The sequence below is a fragment of the Humulus lupulus genome, chromosome 5, assembly GCF_963169125.1.
Source record: "Humulus lupulus chromosome 5, drHumLupu1.1, whole genome shotgun sequence".
NCBI classification, from domain to species: domain Eukaryota; kingdom Viridiplantae; phylum Streptophyta; class Magnoliopsida; order Rosales; family Cannabaceae; genus Humulus; species Humulus lupulus.
Genome location: NC_084797.1, coordinates 168,219,091 through 168,241,682, shown reverse-complemented (window position 1 = coordinate 168,241,682; position 22,592 = coordinate 168,219,091). Strand labels below are relative to the sequence as shown.

Genomic DNA, 22,592 nt, shown 5'->3' with positions numbered 1-22,592 from the left:
ACCCTAAAAATTAGCACGAGTCTAGTCATTCAGTTCGGGTATAGCTGGTAGATGAATACGTGGAAAAGCAACCAAGTAGAACATATGGCTAACAATGATGTGAACAGCTCGAGTTGGGACTTGACAACATGACGTACATGTTGTTATCAGACCACCTCTTAGGATAACAATCCGATTCGAGACCTAAAATGGCCATATATGCATTTCGGCGCACTGAGCTTAATACGAACTATGGTTCAGATAGTCTTTAAACACCAACTCAAATGAGATATCCAGCTCGTTAAAACCTTGTCGGAATGCATATTGAAGGATCCCAAGAGATTCAGAGCCTCCTTATACGCTCATTAATACCCAGACTGTATTGCATATCTATCATTTATTATCCGAGATAGCAGGAGTGTATTTATTCTCTTATCAAATCATATCCCAATGTAAATGAGAATAATCTATATTAAATGTAGACCTTATTTATTCACATAGTTACCCAAACTTGTCCATGAAATTCCCCTATAAATATCAGGGATAATGGAAAGGGAAGGGGACGGCCTTTTTGTATTACTGAAACTCTACAGAAATTGTGAGAAAAGCAATAATACTGTCTCGTGGACTACTGAACCACGTAAAAGTCGTGTGTGTACGAAAGGGTTCTTATTATTTCATTACGGTTTACAATTTAGCACTAATATCCCTATTAGATTACTATTGGCAAAAAAATGTTGGTTTTTATTGATCAAATCAAAGATTATACGCAGCGGAACAACAATCAAATTGTTAGTTTAATCCCATAAGATTTCTAGATCTACTTCTTCACATGCATATATATATATATTGAATCAAAGACAAGAATAGAAAAATTACCTCAGGTCCTTCCTTGCAGCTATCTTTTTGTATGGCTAAATCCTTGAGATCTCACACCAAGATCTTCCAAAATGTTCTCAGCACACAAAGAACGAGTATGAGCTCGCTATACGAACAATAGGCAAAAAACTATTTATCAGATGTTCTCAACACATGAGATCTGATAAAGTTTGGACCTAGGTTTTGTGAAGAACAGTGACTTTTGTTTGTGTCACTGTTCTCTTTCTCTGAGAGAGATTTCTAGATATTTTTCTATCCCTGAAAAGTTACGTTCTGAAAAAACTGATATCCTATATTTAATATATCCAAATATATTAAAATAAAATCTTAGTTATTTAAACAATTTGAAAATAACTAATCAGTTATTAGATTCTTGTTTAAATAATAATATTTTAATCAAATTATAATATCTCATTATTTATTTAATATTTAAATAACTAAAATTGTGGAACCTAGAAACTGATCACAGTCTCTTATGCGTATAGCACAGTGACTGTGCATTGTGCTACACAAGTACCACATGCGAGTGATGGCATGTGATTTTTCTCAATTTTTATTATTATTTAAATACCAAAAATCCCAAAAATAAATTAATTCAAAATTAATTATATTTTTGTTAAATCAAATAATTAATTAATTACACATAATTAAAAAATAATTATAATAAATTGAAACTAAATAATTAAACTCTTTAATTATAATAGTTAATTTATTAATTCTGATATTACTGCACTATAAATTCAGAATTGCACTCTTTATGTTATAGGTATACTTTTACAGAAATCTTATCTTAAGTCGTCCATTGACATAACCATCTTACAATAGTTCAACCCTCTAATTAATTAGTTCATAAATTAGAATGGAAGAATTACCATTTTACCTTTCTAATTTAATTCTTATTCCTTATGTACCAATAATTCACTAGTGAATAATTAATCTATAATCTAATTATAGATTTGAGCTCAAAATCATTCAGTTCTAGAATTAACCCTTAATGGAACTAATATACGATCCGTTAGGAAAGATTAGATTATGTATTGTTGATACATGTTCCCAGCCATCCATGATATTAAATCTCCAAAACAAAAGTCATTAGCCTCATTCTTTGAAGAGACCTTAACAAATGAATCAAAAGATTTAATAAACATGAACAGGAGTTCATGAACACTCATGATTTAGGTTGATCTATAAATGATCATCAGTTATGATACGAATTACAAGTCTTTATTGTTAAATGGTTTTTGGATAAAGACTTTAATTCATATCGGTCTATGTCATATATAATCATATTATATAAAGCACCTTTACCGAGATGTCTTACCACATCAATAATCTGAATCTAGATTATTTGTATCATTATGATACTCAGTTGACCGTACGTAGAAAGTCGATAATTTCTAATCGTGGGTCAGTTTTCACATCGAACTTTTGGAAAGGGCTACAGAGAGCTATGGGATCAAGACTAAAGTTTAGCATCGCGTTTCATCCTCAGATCGATGGCCAGTCTGAGAGGACTATGTAGATTTTAGAAGACATGTTGAGGTGTTGTGCTTTGGACTTTTCAGAGTCTTCGAACCGATGTTTACCTCTATTGGAGTTCTCATATAATAACAGTTACCAATCTACTATTGGGATGGCTCCCTATGAGATGCTTTATGGGCGTAAGTGTAGATCTCCTTTGCACTGGGATGAAGTTGGGGAGAAACAGATTTTAGGCCCTGAAGCAGTCAGGGAAGTCAGTGAGGCGATTGAGAAGATTCGCCAAAGGATGCTTACCGCACAGAGTAGGCAAAATATCAACGCTGACCTTTAGAGAAGGGACATTGAGTTTTGAGTGGGCGAATTTGTTTTCTTGAAAGTCTCGCCAAGGAAGGGTGTTATGCGTTTTGTAAAGAAAGGGAAGTTAAGCCCTAGATATATAGGTCCATTTGAGATTTTGGACAGAGTAGGGCAGGTTGCGTACCATTTGGCACTGCCCCTAGTATTAGCTGAAACACATAAAGTCTTTCACATCTCGATGTTGCGTAAGTATGTGTCAGACCCCTCTCATGTTTTGAGATACGAGCCGTTACAGCTGAAGCAGGACCTGAGTTACGATGAACAGCCTGAGCGCATTATTGTAAAGGGAATCAAGGAACTGAGAACCAAAAGGATTCCACTAGTTAAGGTCCTGTGGAGGAATAGTACGGAACGAGATGCAACATGGGAGTTGGAGGATGACATGAAAGAAAGATACCTTGAATTATGTGGTAAGAAAGAATTTCGGGACGAAATTCCTTTTAAGGAGGGTATATTGTAACGCACCAATTTTTTTTTTTTTGTTATTAAAATTTTTGTGTTTTATTTTATTTAAGTGTTAAATGTGGTGAATTGTTTTATTTAAATGTTTGTTTATTTTATTTAATTGTTAAAATTATTGGTAGAATTTTTGTGAAATTAATTGTTAAATGATATGTAATTATTTTTATTTTTAAAATGTGACTATTTGAGTTTTGGTTTAATGCACTAAGGTGATTGGAATGTAGTAATGCACCCTAATTATTGAGTGTGTGCTAGTGCATGGTAGCATGATGCACATGTGTAGAAATTTCTACACACTTTATACTTTCTTTATATTATATTTTTATTTAAATTAATTGAAAAAAAATAAAAGGAAAGGGCAAGTGATGGTGGACGTGTGGGTGTAGTGGGAATGGAAGTGAGTTTTTTCCATTTATTTTCTAAAGCAAATAAATTTAAAAATAGAAGAAAATGCCTATTTTGGGAAAGGAAGTGATCATCTTTTATTTTCCACCTATTGTGATAAAAATAAATAAATATGGATTAAGACAAAATATGGAGAGAATAGAAAACTTACCTTTTCTCTTAAGTGGACCATTATGGAGAGAATTAGATTAAAGGGGGAATGAATTGAAGGAGAGAGCCCTTTGCTTGTGGCTGCCGAAATTAGAGAGAGAAGGAGAGAGAGAGAGAGAGAGACATAAGCTAGAGAGAAAAAGAGGAGAAGGAAGAAAGGAAGAAGAAGGAGAAGAGAAACCAAGTCTAGAGTATGTTTTCTTTGTGATATTGTTTGTCTATTTCCCTTCTTTTGATTCTAGTGTTATTGACTTTGTTTTCATTGTTGTGTGTTGTTGAATCTTTCTTCTTCTCATGGTGGATTTTGAAAAACCCTAGGTTTGAACTAGGGGTGATAAAAATTGGTATTGGTCACCTTGTGTTCTTGATTCTATCAATCAAGAAAGGTAATGAACCCTTGGCCTTTTTGGTTTTATGTATTGATAGTTATATGAATGGGAATATTGATTTTTGAATCTTTTGATGTTGGGATTGAAAGGTTGTGTGGGGTGCATGTATGGGAGGTTTGATCTATGCATAGTTATGATTTTGTGTGAGATTTTGGAATGATAATGTTCTTATGTTCATGGTAATGAGTTTGAAAGGGAAGGTTGTTTTTGAGGGTTTCGGCCTATAGGGTTTGGGCATATTGGGTTGTTTGATTTTATTGTGTTTCATACATGTTAGAAACATACTAGGTTTCATGTGTATATAGATGAGGATTTTGTGTCAATTCTTGTTGGGTATCCTAGGTGTTTCAGCCTAGGGGTGATGTTCAAGCATGATTGTGTTTCCTTGTATGTTTTAAAATCAATTGTGATTCTAGAAACATGATAGGGTGTATATGAGATTATGTATCAATAAATCATGGTATGCATGAAAAATGATAGGAACATGTTAGGTTTAATATAAAGGCATATATGAATATTGGTGTTTATGTTATTCATGCATGTTGTTATTATTATTTTGTTGGGCTGCATGTATGAACTCATTGGAAAATAGAATAAGGTTTTGGTAAGGATTTAATTGAATATGTATTAGTTATTTTTCTTTGAATTATTTGTATATTAAGAGCATGTTAGTATTTGTGATTTATTTGTGTTAATTATACATGTATGACTTTGTATGAATTTTCTGAGGCATGTGGTAAAAGATAAAATTCATGATGGTTTATGCTTGCTGATTTTGTGATTAATTGGTGTAAAAATTGATGAAATAATGATATGCATGCATAAGAAATGTCCCTAATGATATGTGGTATTTGTGAGAATAAAATAATGTTTTAATTCACTCTTAAAATGATATTTTTGCACAAATAATTACCTTCAGTTTTTTTATATTTTGATGAAAATATGAGTTTTAAAAAAAGGGAATGGTGATTTTATGATAAATTTGATTGCCGGAATTTTTGTTAAAAAATGTAAAGTGTGCTTCAATAAAAGGAATTTGATTAATATTTTGAAATAAATTAATACCCTAAACTATGGTAAAATTAAAAGTTGTATTTTTAATATAATATGAGTGGTTATTTTACTAGTTATGATTTTTCTTTAATTTGATTAAGAAAAATGTTGAGTTTAATTCACTTGTGATTTTTAAATAAATTAAATGGTGGCTGAAAGTTTAGTTTAATAAGTTTAAAATAATTATTTGATTATCACATATGAGTTTATGTTACATAAAACTAAGTCTTAAAATAATTCAAGCAAAATATATTTTTCCCACACCTAAAATTTATATTTTTCTCACATCAATTATATAATTCTATTAATTTAAAATAAATTGACATTTTCTAATGAGACATGATAATTAAAAGTATTTCAAATAATTTCAAGCCTTTGTTATTTCTTGGCAATTTGAAAATAATAAATGAGTTTATTACATATATATTTTTTAATGGCTAAATGAATTATTTTTATGAAATCAAAATAATATCTTGGGAGATTTAATCAACCTAGTAATTTTAAGAGGATAAATAATGGTAAATAAAGCTTGTCACAAGTTATTATTTTGAAAACGATAAAAGTAAGACGCGTAGAACTAACGTTTTAAACGCCACATTTACGCAGCGTTCCCACGTATGCATGTTGCATGAAAATTCACTTTTACGTCCAAAATTATGTCTATTATGCAACCATGTTGTTTTTATAGAAAAATCATGCATGCAATATAAGTAGAATGTGCATTATTCTCTTATGACCTTATGTGTAACTATGCATATTTGTATGTTGTGAGTAACTCTCACCATGTGTGCATGACCCATGGACACATGAGTTATATGAATGGGCAAAATAGTGTCTATGTGAATCTAAGGAATGTTATTTTGATATAGGCTCGTTGAGAAGTTGTCATTTTACTTAGCTTGCACCTGAGGTAAGGAAGTTAGATACAATTTTTCTTGTTATGCTATGAATGGTAAGACTGTTTGTATAAATGAAAGTGTTATGATGCCTTGCGCTATGAATTATGAAATGCTTGATATGATAATATGTTTGGATTGTATCCTGTATGCTATTAATGGATGTTAGCGTGATGAACGTGACACATAAAAAAAGGGGGTTGCTAAGGATATGAAGACATAACCCAAGTTACTAAGGATATAAAGACGTAGCCTAAAGGGTGGATGTGCCGAGGTTATTCAAAGACCAGAGATCTTGTTTACCTCAAAGGGTGACATGGAAAAGTTAGCGGGCAATGTTCATAAGGAAATGTTTATGATGATGTTATGATGTTCTGTTTATGATGATGTTATGATGTTTTGTTATGATGATGTTATGATGTTTATGATATGATGATGTTATGATGTTTATGGTATGATGATGGTGTTAATGATGACGTGAATATGTTTATGTTTTTTATATTGACGTCATATTAACGATAATGTTATGATATATAAAGATGAATGAAGGTGTTTATGATTTGTTGTATCTTACTTGCTTGTTGTTTGTACTTCTTTACTGGGGTTTTAGCTCACCCCTTACTTTCCCTTCCACGTAGCAAATAGGTTTCTCTATGGCACGCGTGGTGATGTGGGGAGTTCTATCGTTGTTGTGTGTATGGCACGGGGGCATCCTATGGACGAGAAACAATCAATTTAAACGCCATTTATCTTTTAATAATGTTATGTTCAGTGGGACTTTTCAAACTTATCAGTGGGACTTGAACTTTTGGTTGTTTTAGAACATTGCATGAAAACTGATATTTTCTTTTTTTTTTAAACTATTGGGCCCAACTTGCATTTTTTTAGCAAGACCCCACTGGGATTTTATATTAAGTAACTTTTCTCTCATAAACCTATGAATATGTGAATGTTTTATAAAGCACTAGTTTAGGGTGTTTTTACAGCTGGAGAGGGCAGGCGGGCTGGCTTCGGGTTGGGCCTGGGTTGTAGAGTCCCAAAACTTTACTTAACTAGTTAGATAGTAGTAGTAGTAGTGGTAGTTGTTAGTAGTAGTTATAGTATGATAGTTATTGTGGTTTCTGGTTCAAGCTGGGGCCGATATATCGCCTACGGAAGAGACGAAAAACACGTCGACTTTGCACGAACGATCGAACCAGCCTCGGGAATACTGGGAGAGGCGATATATCGCCTATAGGGGGCAATATATCGGCCCCACCTATGTGCTTTTGAAAGTTCAGTTTTTCAATTTTAAAAATAACCTTAACCTCTTAACTTGCCTCTCAACATTTTTGACCGAGTCTTAAGCACCTGTTGAACGAATATTCAAATATTTTTCAATTAATATTCATTATTTTATTCAAGCTAAAAGGAGGTAGTTTCACTCCTTGAACTCTATAAATAGGACCTAGTACCCAGCCATTTCTCTCATTCTTCAAGCTGTGTTCAGAGCCTTCAAGGTGCTAGGATTACTATAGAGTGATAAACACTTAGGAAGTGAGATATAGAGTGTATTTTCAATATCGAGGGGTAGATCGGTTCTAGTACAATAAAAGGTACTCTTATTCTTAAGTTCATTTCTGTATGTTTCTTTAGTTTACTTTATTCAAATCCTAACTCGTTGTTCCATTCTTGGTTAGGTATTTAAGTTCTTTGAACTTAAGGTTTCTTTTCAGTATGCTTCTTCTTGGTTGTTTAGTTCTCTTCTTTATCATCTCTTTTCTTTAGAAATACTCACGTTCTTATTGTTGGTTTTAGGAGTGTTCCAAATCCCGTCCTTGTTCTCAAATATCCCGGTATTGGTAAGGAAAATAGGATAGATTTTGTATGTTTTTATGTTTTGATATATGCTATGATTTCTGTATGATATGTTTTTAGTTTTTTTTAGCATATAAATTGTTTAGATAACAATCACATAATTTGTTTAGATAACAAACATATAACTTGTTTAGATAACAAGTCCCAATAATATATTCCTTGGGCATATGATTGTTTAGATAATGAACTCCATAAATTTATATGACTTGTTTAGATAACTAAGCCCCATAAATTTATGGGCATATGATTGCTTAGCTAGCAAGCCCCAAGAAGTATGATGGCCATTATAATGCATGTTTTATAGTATATGTTTTGTAGTCTTATGTTATGTTTTATGTTGTATGTGCTAGTGCATTTTTCTTGCTGGGCATAGGCTCATTCCTTTAATTTTTATGTATGCAAGAAAATAGTTATGGCGGCAGAAGGATTCATGGTAGCTTGCCTTGTGTATTAAGGATGAAGGGATTCGATGGACTGGGTGACGATTCGAGGACGGCGTTATTTTTAGTCTCTTTAAATTATGTTTTTATGTATTTTCCGCATTTAGCTTTGTAAACAATTTCCTTTAGTTTAAAGTTATGTTTTATATTAAAACAATGGATCCCATATCACTCAATTATGTATTTCAATATTTACTTTGGAGTTTTTAATAAAGTTATGAATATTCCTTATGTATGTTTTATTTAAATTAGTAGCTATATCTAGTAGTTTTAATGGTCCAAGGTCTTGGAATTAGTGGGTCATTATAGTTGGTATCAGAGCAACGGTTCATTGTATGAAGTTCTCCTTGATACACATGCTCAAGCTCCGAATCTAACCGCCAATGTAAGCGTTTATGAAATAGTTATTATGTTTATATGTGTAGGTAACGTTTTAGCCTTATGTTTTCAGTTAAGAATGAATGAGGCATTAACTTATGAGGATATCCGAGCCATTAAGGCCTTGAAAATAATTAGAGAGCCAAGAAATACCTTAGGAGTGCTAGAAAGAATCACTTAGAGACTACTCTTATTCCACAGGGAGATAGGTCACCTCCAAGCAACTCAGCAAATCAAGATGAGAGCTACGGAGCAATATGTTTTAGCAATTAGACTTTTTAAAGATTATCCTACTGTAATTGCAACCTTGGAAGATATAAGGGAGACGATAGATGTTGAAGATGAATTACCAGTAGCTATGAGATATTATTTTCTGATACTTAGGTTCACCTCTAAGATGGAATTCCAATTCACAAATGAGCAAAAACATAGAATTTTTACGAATCTTCCTCGAGGGCATTTTGAGGCTCAAGATAATGATGACTACGAGGAGATAGATGATGATATGTTAGATGAAGGATCAGATGTAGAATATCCCGATTTTTGGAATAGATCAGATGTTAGATGATATGTTTCTTTATTTATTTTATTTATTTGCATTTATGATTGTTAATAGGTCCGAGTTTTGTTTGCTTAGATTAAGTTTTTGCCTTAGAGCCTATTAGGGTAAGTTCTAACATGTTTTCCTTAACTGTTAGAACTCCGCTGAAGATGTCGCTCAGAAGGTTTGCTCGCACCAATACCAATGCCTCCAACGCTGCTCCTGAGAGTAATGAAGCACCTCCAGTTCGCAGAAGGGGAGTGCGTGCTACTGCTAACAGAAATGCGCCGTCGCCGCGGCCGGTTGACAACACTATGGAAATTTCCAGATTACGACAGAAATTTGAGGAATTATTGCAGCAACATCGACAACAGGCTCAGCCTCAGACTCAGCCTCCGCCTCCGCCTCCGCCTCCGCCGCAACCACAGCCTCGAAAAATGGCCCCAGCACCCCAACAAGTTAGTCCGTATGGGGGATGGCCAATGGCGAACTATGCGCCATACCCAACTCAGCACATGGTACCAATTTATGAGCAGTTTTGTAAGCAACACGCTCTGAACTTTGAAGGGACAACAGACCCCTTTGAGGCGGAAGAATGGCTCAAAAATGTGGAGCCGATCCTAGCGCACATGAATCTCGGCAGCACGGACTGCATATCTTGTGTTTCGTCTCTGCTTAAGAAAGATGCTAGAATATGGTGGGACTTAGTTCAGTAGACTCACGATATCACCACCATGACTTGGACCAGATTTTTGGAGCTGTTCCGCAAAAAGCACTACAATTCAGCAGTCATCGCTTCAAGGGTCGAGGAGTTCGCTGGTCTGAAGTAAGGGAACTTATTAGTAGCAGAGTATGCTCGGCAGTTTGACCGATTAGCCAAGTTTGGACCATAAATGGTTCCAACTGACTTTTTGAGGGTGGCCAAGTTCATTAGAGGACTTCGACCAAAGATTGAGCTAAGGGTTAAGCTAGCAAACTCGGGAAATACTATTTATGCCGATGTTCTATAAACAGAAATAGAAGTAGAAAGGCTTTATGCAAATGTTAGTAAAGAGGAGGCCAGTAAGCCTGAGCCTAAATAGCCAAGTCAACCTCAGAATGGTCGGAACAACCACAAAAACAACAGCAATTAGTCCAGCAACAATAATGGTCCTAAAAGAAAGCATCCTGACAACAAGTAGTCCGACAACGATAAAAGGGCACGGACGAACAATGGAGGTAATAGGCCAGGTTATGTAGAATACCCACAATTTGCTAAGTGCAAAAAGAAACATCCTGGTGAGTGGAATGCAAACACCAAGGGATGCTTCAACTGTGGTTAGGAAGGTCACCAAAAGAGGCAGTGTCCCCAGCTCAAGCCAGAGGGAAAAAGGGAAGACAAGATGGCTCCTGCCAGGGTATTTTCCTTAACCCAAGGAGAAGCTGATGCTAGCAATAAAGTGGTTACAGGTTAGATTCCTATCCTCAATAATATATGTTCTGTATTATTTGATTCGGGAGCCACTCACTCGTATTTCTCGTTAGGAATGATAGAGAAATTAGACAAACCTTGTGAAAGATTTAGAACTAGGTTTGTAACTGAGTTGCCTTCGGGTGAAGTAGTCCTACCGTCACGGATAGTACGAGGCGTACCGATCAATATTGAGGAAGTATAACTAGAAGGAGACCTGATAGAACTAGAGATCAAAGACTTCGACGTGATACTAGGCATGGACTAGCTAGCAAGATATGGCGCAACCATCGACTGCAGACGTAAGCAAGTGATATTCGAGACTCCTAACGGTCAGAGATTATGCTTTATGGGACAAGTTTCAGGACTATGCACACCATTTATATCATCTCTCAAAGCTCAGAGGATGATAGAAAAAGGATGTCACGCATTTTTAGCCAGCATCACAGATGTGGTAAAGGAAACACCACTAAAAGTTGGAGATGTCAGCATTGTAAAAGAATTCCTAGAAGCATTTCCCGACGACTTACCAGGGTTGCTGCCGACTCGGGAAATTGACTTCACAATTGAACTAGTACCGGGCACAGAGCCTGTCTCCAAGGCACAATACCGGATGACACCTACCAAACTCAAGGAGTTAAAGACGCAGCTACAAGAACTCTTAGACTTGGGTTTCATTAGACCGAGCCATTCGCCATGGGGAGCACCGATTCTATTTGTGAAGAAAAAGGACAGAAGCATGCAGATGTGCATAGATTACCACGAGCTGAATAAGGTGACGATTAAGAATAAGTACCTGCTATCCCAGATTGACGACTTGTTTGATCAACTCTGAGGAGCAACCGTGTTCTCAAATATCGATTTACGGTCCGGGTATCATCAGCTCAAGGTACGGGAAGAGGATATTCCCAAGACAGCCTTTAGAACTCATTATGTGCATTACGAGGTTTTAGTTACGTCTTTCGGTCTTACCAATGCTCCTGCCGCGTTTATGGATTTAATGAATATGGTCTTTAAGGACTACTTGGATAAATTCGTCGTAATATTCATCGACGACATATTGGTGTACTCAAAGGACGAAGTCGAGCACGAGGAACAGTTAAGGTTGATCTTGTTACGACTGAAGGAGCATCAACTTTACGCCAAGTTCAAGAAGTGCGAGTTTTGGCTTTTGCAAGTAGCATTCCTCGGGCACATTGTATCCAAGGACGGAGTTGTAGTAGACCCATCTAAGGTAAAGGCTATGAAGGATTGGCCAAGACCAAAGAACGCATCAAAGGTAAGAAGCTTTCTGGGATTAGTAGGTTATTATCGGAGGTTTGTAGAGGGCTTTATGAAGATAGCCACTCCGCTCACCAACTTGACCCAGAAGCAACAAAGGTTCAACTGGACTGATAAGTGTGAAGAGAGCTTCCAATTGCTTAAAGATAAGATGTGCTCAGCACTAGTACTTTGTGTACCGACACCCAATGACAAGTTTGTAGTCTATTGTGATGCATCAAAGCAAGGGTTGGGTTATGTGCTGATGTAAAATGACAAGGTGATAGCCTACGCCTCAAGGGAGCTGAAGGAGTACGAGCAAAACTATCCAACACACGATATGGAGTTGGCAGCGGTGGTCTTCGCGTTGAAAATCTTGCACCATTATCTTTATGGAGAACAGTGTGAGATTTATACAGACCAAAGAGCTTAAAGTATTTCTTCACTTAGAAGGAGCTTAACATGAGGCAACGCAGGTGGTTAGAACTAGTGAAGGATTATGACTGCGAAATTCTATACCAACGGAGAAAGGCAAATGTAGTTGCTGATGCGCTAAGTAGGAAGACTTATGGAAGTCTAGCAGCATTAGTTGGAATAGAAAAGTCGCTACAGCAGGAGCTGATTAGTGCCGAATTTGAGGTAGTCGTCGATAAGCTAGCTAACTTGTCTATCCATTCAAGTCTGTTAGAAGAAATACGGATTGGGCAAGAGCATGATGACACATTAGTAGCACATATGGATACAGTTAAAGAAGGTAAGGCCACAGATTTCACGATACCAAGACAGGGGTTATTGAGATATAAGGATCGAGTATGCGTGCCGAATGATCAAGGGATTAAGATGAAGATCCTAGAAGAAACGCACAGTACCCCATACTCAGTTCACCTAGGATCGACCAAGATGACTCACGACATTAAGGCAATATATTGGTGGCCAGGAATGAAGAAGGATATAGCAGAATTTGTGTCTAAATGTTTAGTATGCCAGCAAGTGAAAGCAAAACATCAGTGGCCTGTAGGCTTATTGAAACCGCTTAGCATTCCAGAATGGAAATGGGACGATATAGCCATGGATTTCGTGACGGGTTTTCCATGAACAAGCAAGCAGCATGATTCAGCTTGGGTAGTAATAGATAGACTAACCAAGTCATCTCATTTCCTGCCTGTTAAGACTTCATATACAGCAGATCAATATGCAGACATTTATGTCCAAGAAATAGTACGACTGCATGGAATCCCTAAGACAATAGTATCTGATAGAGGATCGGTGTTTACATCAAGATTTTGGGGAAGCTTGCAGCGAGCCATGGGTACTAAGTTAAGTCTTAGTACAACATTTCATCCACAGACCGATGGACAATCCGAGCGTACCATACATATTTTAGAAGATATGTTGCGCACTTGTGTACTTGATTTCGGAGGATCATGGAGTAAGTACTTGCCACTGATAGAATTCTCCTACAACAATAGCTACCAGTCAACGATCGAGATGGCACCCTACGAGCTACTTTATGGTAGAAGGTGTCGATCACCGTTACATTGGGACGAGGTAGGAGAAAGGCAACTTCTTGGTCCAGAAGTTGTTAGAAAAGCTCAGGAAGCTGTAGCGCTGAGTAGAAAATGTAAGCTCGCTGCTCAAAACCGTCAGAAAAGATATGGGGATGCCAAACGACGTGATGTGGAATTCAAAGTCGGAGATCAAGTCTCCCTAAAGATATCTCCTATGAAAGTGTGAAGCAGTTTGGTAATATAGGCAAGCTTAGTCCCCGGTTTATAGGTCCCTTTGAGATATTGGACAAAGTGGGAGCGGTTGCATATAGATTAGCCCTACCACCAGCTCTAGCAGATAGCCACAATGTGCTCCATATCTCGATGCTATGTAAATATGTGTCAGACCCATCTCACGTCCTCAAGTACGATACGATAGCACTCTAGAAAGACTTGAGTTACGAGGAACGACCAGTTAGCATCCTAGATAGAGGGATGAAGGATTTATGGTCTAAAAGTATTCCGATAGTCAAAGTCCTATGGAGTAATAGTTCTAAACGGGAGGCAACGTAGGAATTGGAGGAAGACATGTTAGCACGGTATCCGGAATTATTTGGTAAGTAAATTTTGAGGACGAAATTCTTTTTAGTAGGGGAGAATTGTAGAGTCCCAGAACTTTACTTAGCTATTTATATAGTAGTAGTAGTGGTAGTAGTTAGTAGTAGTTATAGTATGATAGTTACTGTAGTTTTTGGTTCAAGCCGGGACTTTGTTGAACACTCGTAGCAACACTTATAGATTTTATAAGTTTAACCTATAATTTAATAATATTAATTATAACATAAGGTTTGATTAATATAGCTGATTATAAAGATGTCATTTATTATACTATAAGGTTTAGATAGAACTAATAAGATCATGACACTTGTCGTGTGCATGTTTATTTAAGGATTTAATTATAGTTTAAATAAAAGAAAGTTCTAGGAACTCTAGAATCTTCCAAGACCATTAAGAGCATGACACTTGTCACAATCTTGTTTATTTGAGGATTTAAGCATTTTAAGTGGATAATTCAAAAAATAGAAGTTTCTAGAAGCTCTAGACCCTTCCAAAACTTGCTGGAATCTCGTATTACTCAGTCAAACCTGATTAATCACTTCAAATTATGCTGAAAAAGTGCAATTATGTGTTAAATATATTCACGTATGTCGATATATAGCCTACGGAAGAGATGAAAAACACGTCGACTTTGCACGAACGATCAAACCAGCCTCGGGAATACTAGGAGAGGCGATATATCGCCTATAGGGTGCAATATATCGGCCCCACCTATGTACTTTTGAAAGTTCGGTTTTTCAATTTTAAAAATAGCCTTAACCTCTTGACTTGCCTCTGAACATTTTTGACTGAGTCTTAAACACCTGTTGAACGAATATTCAAATATTTTTCAATTAATATTCATTATTTTATTCAAGCTAAAAGGAGGTAGTCTCAATCCTTGAACTCTATAAATAGGACCTAGTACCCAACCATTTCTCTCATTCTTCAAGCTGTGTTCAGAGCCTTCAAGGTGCTAGGATTACTATAGAGTGATAAACATTTGGGAAGTGAGATATAGAGTGTATTTTCAATATCGAGGTGTAGATCGGTTCTAGTACAATAAAAGGTACTCTTATTCTTAAGTTCATTTCTGTATGTTTCTTTAGTTTCCTTTATTCAAATCATAACTCGTTGTTTCCATTCTTGGTTAGGTATTTAAGTTCTTTGAACTCAAGGTTTCTTTTCAGTAAGCTTTTTCTTGGTGGTTTAGTTCAGTTCTTTATCATCTCTTTTCTTTAGAAATACTCACGTTCTTATTGTTGGTTTTAGGAGTGTTCCAATCCCGTTCTTGTTCTCAAATATCCCGGCATTGGTAAGGAAAATAGGATAGATTTTGTATGCTTTTATGTTTTGATATATGCTATGATTTATGTATGATATGTTTTTAGTTTTTTTAAGCATATAAATTGTTTAGATAACAATCACATAATTTGTTTAGATAACAAACATATAACTTTTTTAGATAACAAGTCCCATAAATTTATATGACTTGTTTAGATAACTAAGTCCCGTAAATTTATGGACATATGATTGCTTAGCTAGCAAGTCCCAAGAAGTATGATGGTCATTATAATGCATGTTTTATAGTATATTTTTTGTAGTCTTATGTGGTGTTTTATGTTGTATGTGCTAGTAGATTTTTTCTTGCTGGGCATTAGGCTCATTCCTTTAATTTTTATGTATGCAAGGAAATAGTTATGGCGGCGAAAGGATTCATGGTAGCTTGGCTTGTGTATTAAGGATGAAGGGATTTGATGGTCTACGTGACGATTTGAGGACGACATTATTTTTAGTCTCTTTAAATTATGTTTTTATGTATTTTCCGCATTTAGCTTTGTAAACAATTTTCTTTAGTTTAAAGTTATGTTTTATTTTAAAACAATGGGATCCCATATCACTCAATTATGTATTTCAATATTTACTTTGGAGTTTTTAATAAAGTTATGAATATTACTTATGTATGTTTTATATAAATTAGTAGCTATATCTAGTAGTTTTAATAGTCCAAGGTCTTAGAATTAGTACGTCATTACATGGGTGCAAGCAAGTGGGCCGAGTGGAGATGTGAGGTGGTGGCTACTGTTGGGCCGAGAAGTTGCTAGGCAAGATGGGTCCACTTGAGCTGAAATGGGGCAGGCGACCCGTGGTGGAGCAGCTGTCTGGCTAGGAAGGAGAGGCTGGTTTGGGCCTTGCTTCAAAATCACCAATTTGTCTTTCTTTTCTTTCAAAACTAATACTTTTCTTTTCTTTCCTCTTCTTTATTTTCAAGCATAACAAAAATGCAGAGTACATCCTACAAAATAAGTAAACCTTAAATTATAATCAAATATTTTCAATTATAAAATTAATCATATTTATTCCATCAAAAAATTAATTAAAATTTAATTTACTTTGTCAATTAAGTACAATAAAATCACATTTTTAACTTTTAATCTAACAACACTAATTTCAAATAATTAAACTACATCATATTATAATAAAATATCTATAAAAACACACAAAAATCTATAAAATTATAATAAAATTGATAAATGCAAAATTACTTAAAATCTTAATAAGTTACTTAAAAACTCAAAGACTAAGAAACAATTAGCGTAAAAAATGTGGTAAAATAACTCTATTTTGTAGAGTGATCACACCCCCAAACTTAAAGTTTTGCTAGTCCTTAAGCAAAAGAAAATTTAAACACAATTTTTATTATTGGTGATATCTCAAGTATTTCCTCAAACATTGTACAATGATAATAGCTCTAAAATACTTATGAATATAGATTAAGCTTATGTATTAATCAAATAGTCACTCTTTCTTTCTAAATTATATTTTTAAGAACAATTATTTTTCACATAAACTTATAAAAAAAAATTACGAGTGTTCTATTATGAAAAATATATATATGCAATTTAAGCAAAATTGACCCTATAATTAGAAATAAAGCTTAAGAAATATTCATATGTTCAAGAGAACTACAATCACACTCAATCAAAGTTCGTATCATTTGAAATAAAAGATATCACCAAGGTTTTTTTTTTTTTTTTTTATAAACAAAACAATACAAAACATAATAAAACAAAAAAAATTTCAACACAAACTTAACACAATTCTACCCTCATGTATACAACCATTAAACTCACTACCCCAAAACTTAATTTAAGCATTGTCCTCAATGTGTCAAAATATAAATAGAACTTAAAATTGACAAGAGGTTCGAGTTTGAAATGGTCGTACCTCATCGTGGTGCAACGTCAAGAGAGCAAGAAAAACACGAAAACAAGCACACAAAAATAAACACAACACAAATAAAACACAAGTTACCAATAGAAATTACAAGCAATCAAATAACATGGTAAATAGGATCCTCAAGGAGGAGGTCATCCACTACATTGGTTTTTAATTCTAAAAATGGTTTTAATTTTTGTCCATTAACTTTAAAAATATCACCATTGTTAGGAATTTCACTTTCGATAACCCCATGTGGAAAAATGACGCAAACAATATAGGGATCGGTCCACTTCAAACATAATTTTCTTGGGAATAAATGCAAATGAGAGTTGTATAGCGAGACTTTTTGGCCAGGAGAAAAATCTTTTCTCAAAATATTTTTGTCATGGTAAAATTTCATGCGATCCTTATACTTATTTTAATAGTCATATGCATCATTCCTAATTCGTCTAGCTCATTCAATTGAAGTTTTCTTTTCTCACCTGCCTTGTCTAGAGAAAAACTTAACTGCTTAATAGCCCCAAAGGCTCTATGTTCTAACTCAACAGGTAAGTGGCACGCATTCCCATACTCAAGTCTGTAGGGTGACGTACCAATGGGTGTTTAGTACGCAGTACGATACGCCCATAATGCATCACTGAGTCTTAAGGACCAATCTTTCCTAGTTGGATTCACAATTTTTTCTAAAATGTGCTTAACTTCCCTATTAGACACTTCAACTTGACCACTAGTTTGTGGGTGATATGGTGTTGAGACTTTATGTGTAATGCCATATTGTTTCATCAAATGTTCAAATGGTTTATTACAAAAGTGTGTACCGTTATCACTAATGATAGCACATGGTGAACTAAAACGGAAAAATATATTTTCTTTCAAAAACTGAAGCACAACTTTGTGGTCATTAGTCTGGCATGCAATAACTTCAACCCATTTAGACACATAATCAACTCCAACGAGAATATAAAGATTACCAAAAGAGATAGGAAATGGTTCCATAAAATCAATGCCCCAAACATCAAATATGTCAATTATAAGAATAGGATTCAAAGGCATCATGTTTTGTCTAGTTAAACTTCCTAACGTTTGGCAACGTCCACAAGCTTTACAATACACATATGTATCACGAAAGATAGTAGGCCAATAAAAACCACATTGTAAAACTTTAGCAACTATTTTCTTACCACTAAAACGTCCTCCACATGCATGATCATGACAAAAAGATATAATTTTAGATTGGTCATAATTTGGAATGCATCTTCTAATTATTTGATCAGAGTAGTATTTAAACAAGTAAGGATCATCCCAAATGAAAATTTTCACCTAAGAATAATATTTAGATTTATCATGCTTAGACCAATGAGATGGTATTTCTTTAGTGACTAAATAATTCACAATATCAGCATACCAAGGCAAAGAAGAAACATGCATCAATTGTTCATCAGGAAAAGTTTCAGTGATCGGAGTGGAATCATGTACAATTTCAACAACTAGTCTAGATAAATGATTAGCAACAACTTTTTCAGATCCCTTTTTATCACGTATTTATAAGTCAAATTTTTGTAAATGCAGGATCCAACGGATCAAATGAGACTTAGCATCTTTTTTCGACAAGAGATATTTTAATGCAGCATGATCAGAATAGAAAATAATTTTAGACCCTAACAAATAAGATCTAAATTTCTCCAATGCAAAAACAACAGCAAGCAATTATTTCTCGGCTGTGGAATAATTTAATTGAGCATCATTTAAAGTTTTGCTAGCATAGTAAATTACATGAGGTATTTTTTTTCAAGTCTTTGTCCTAAGACAACACCTATAGCATAATTAGAAGTATCACACATTATTTCAAAAGGTTTTTTCCAATCAGTAGGTTGAATAATGGGTGAAGTAGTCAAAAGATATTTCAAGTTATCAAAGGCAACATGACAATCATTATCAAAGACAAAAGTTTTTTCTTTTCCAAGTAAATGGTATAAAGGGCAAGAAATTTTGCTAAAGTCTTTTATAAATCTTCTATTGAAACCGGCATGGCCTAAGAATGATCTAATTTCTTTCACATTTTAGGTGGGGGAAGTTTTGAAATAAAATCAACTTTTGCTTTATCAACTTCTATTCTCTCAGATGAGATTACATGACCTAAAATAATTCCTTTTTTAACCATAAGATTACATTTTTCCCAGTTAAGTACAAGGTTTTTTTCTTTGCAACAAATTAAAACAAGTGAAAGATGGTGCAAACATTCATCAAAGGAGGAAACAAACACAGAAAAATCATCCATAAACACTTCAAGGAATCTTTCAACCATGTCAGAAAAATTGAAATCATACACCTTTGAAAAGTCGCACGTGCATTGCATAATCCAAAAGGCATGCGACGATAGGCAAAAGTCCCGAAAGGGCATGTAAATGTAGTTTTTTTCTTGATCTTCTGGGGCAATGGGGATTTGGTTATATCCCGAATACCAATCAATAAAGCAATAATAGGCATGGCCTACTAAACGTTCAAGCTTTTGATCAATAAAAGGTAATGGAAAATGGTATTTTCTAGTAACATTATTTAGTTTTGTATAGTCTATGCACACTCTCTACCATGTTTGTACTCGAGTAGGGATTAGTTCATTGTTCTCATTTTCAACAACTGTGATCCTAGACTTCTTAGGCATAAATTGAACTGGACTAACCCATTCACCATCAGAAATAGGGTAAATGATACCTACGTCTAATAATTTAATGACCTCTTCTCTGACTACTTCTTTTGTATTGGGATTTAGCCTTCTTTGACATTCCCGAGAGGTTTTCGAATTCTCTTCTAGATGGATTCTATGCATATATATGGATGGGCTAATTCATTTAATGTCTCCAATGGTCCAGTCTATGACTTCTTTATGTTTTCTAAGGACATCTAACAATTTATCTTCTTGTTCTTTATCTAAGGCGAATGCTATGATAACAGGTAAGGTTTCATACTCTCCTAGAAAAGCATATTTTAAATTTTCTAGCAAAGGTTTTAGGTCTAACTTTGCAGACTCAGAAATTGATTGAATATTCTCTAGGGGTGAAAAAGGTTAAGTTATGGTATCATTTAAGGACATAGACTCTAACAAAGAATTCACATCATTCATGGAATCATTAACATGTAAACACCAAAATATTTTTCACAAAAAGTCAAGCAAGTCATTTCCATCATCTTCAAAAATACTCGCAATCATGTTAACTTCGTGCACTTCCTCACACTTACCAGATTTAGAGACATTAAATACATTCAATTCAACAATAATATTTCCAAAAGATAATTTTAAAATTCCATTAGGAAAATTAATGATTGCATTAGATGTAGATAAGAATTGTCTACCTAAAATGATAAGAACTTGAGCATGCACATTTTCCACAGGTTGAGTATCAAGAACAATGAAGTCAATAGGAAAGTAAAATTTATTAACTTTTATCAAAACATCTTCTACAATGCCTCTAGGAATTTTCACGGAATGATCGGCTAATTGAAGAGTTATAGAAGTAGGTTTCACCAAGACCAAGTTGCGTATAAACAGAATAAGACAATAAATTCACACTAGCACCCAAATCTAGTAAAGCCTTGTTAATAAAATGATGACCAATAATGCATAAAAATGTGGGACACCCAAGATCTTTATATTTAACAAGACTCTTATATTGAATAATGGAACTAGCTTGTTTAGTTAAAAATGTCTTTTTAGGAACATTAGTGTTTCTTTTTACAGCACAAAGATCCTTCAAAAATTTAGAGTAGGCGGGACTTTTTTTAATGACATCTAAGAAAGCGATATTGATACTAACTTGTTTAAAAACTTCTAAGATGTCATTATATTGGCGGCCTTTTTTAATTGGAATTAATCTTTGTAGGAATGGGGCTTTTGGAATGAGGGGATGGATTGGAGTATCCTCATTTGAAGAGTCATTGGCATTAGAACTAGGAGGCTGACTCTTTTCTTTTTCTTTTTCAACCTTGGGTATGTAATCAGTTTTGACAATGTTCTTTCCTGACCTAAGAGTTGAAATTGATTTGACTTCTCCATTATGACTATACTTTCCTATCTCATATTGACCTTTTGGATTTGGGATAGGTTGACTAGGGAATGTTCCTTTTTCTCTATCAGGTAAAGCAGTAGCGAGTTGTCCTACTTGTGTCTCAAGTTTGGTGATTGATTGAAACTGATTTTGTATGATTTGTTGAGTAGATTGCATAAATTGTTGTAAAGTATCTTATAGGGATGGTTTCCTTTTTTGAGGATATGGTTGATTTTGTGGGGCATGAGTTTGGTTTTGCATGTTGTATTGGTGCCCTTGATTCATTAGAGGTTGGTTTTGTCTCCATGAAAAGTTTGGATGGTTTCTCCAATTTGGATTATAAGTGGATGAAAATGGGCTATCATTTGGTTTCCCATAAGCATGAAGAGCATTGGCCTCCTCAGAAAAGGCTTCTTGGTAGGAAGGACACGATTGGGCATTATGGCAAGGACTAGAACATATAGAACAAACATCTTTATTGGTTGTATTGGAGAATTTATAGTTTGGCTTATGGCTAAATCTTTTACTTTTCTCGCTAATTTATGTAAGGATGTTCTTAAGTCTAATTCATCTATTACTTCATACCTTCCTCCTATTTTTGGTGAATTACTTGACCTAGACCTAGGATCAAAATAATTCCATTGTTTTGAATTGACAGACAAATCTTCAAGGGCGTCCCAAGCCTCTTGTCCTTGAAATTTTAAAAAAAAATCGGGTATGCATAGATTTAATCATTTGATGATTAGAGGGAGGCAAACCATCATAAAAATATTTTACAAGTCTCCATTTTTCAAAACCATGATGAAGACATTTTAATAATAAATCTTTAAATCTTTCCCAACTGTCATAAAACTCTTCATTATCTTTTTGAAAAAACTCAAAGATTTCTCTCCTTAGACTATCAGTTTTAGACATAGGAAAAAATTCAGCAAGAATTTATTATAAAGTTGATCCCATGTAGTTATAGACTGGGTGGGAATTTAACAAATCTTTTGATTTGTCTTTTAATGAAAAAGGAAATAATCTTAGTTCACTACACCAAATAACCATTTTCATAGCACATGAATATAAGACTATTGAAAAAGTATTATGATAAGTGGCAAAGTAAAAAAGAAAAGGCGATATAAAATTTTGGGAGCCCGCTAAAATGTAAGGAGGCGGTGTTTTTTTTCTTTCCTTTTGTAATTACTAAGTAAAAATAATTTTATGGGAAGAGATCCTGTGCTCATCTCTCTCAAAATGATATCTCCCTTATCCGGGCCCCT

At 34.6% G+C, this 22,592-nt stretch overlaps 1 non-coding gene across 1 annotated transcript; it reads left to right on the top strand.

Annotated features, from left to right (window-relative positions):
* The first annotated feature begins 22,120 nt into the window (after positions 1-22,120).
* Positions 22,121-22,227, top strand: LOC133781140 (small nucleolar RNA R71). Its single transcript, XR_009869934.1, has one exon. It is a non-coding gene; the product is annotated as a small nucleolar RNA R71 (small nucleolar RNA).
* The last annotated feature ends 365 nt before the right edge of the window (positions 22,228-22,592 follow it).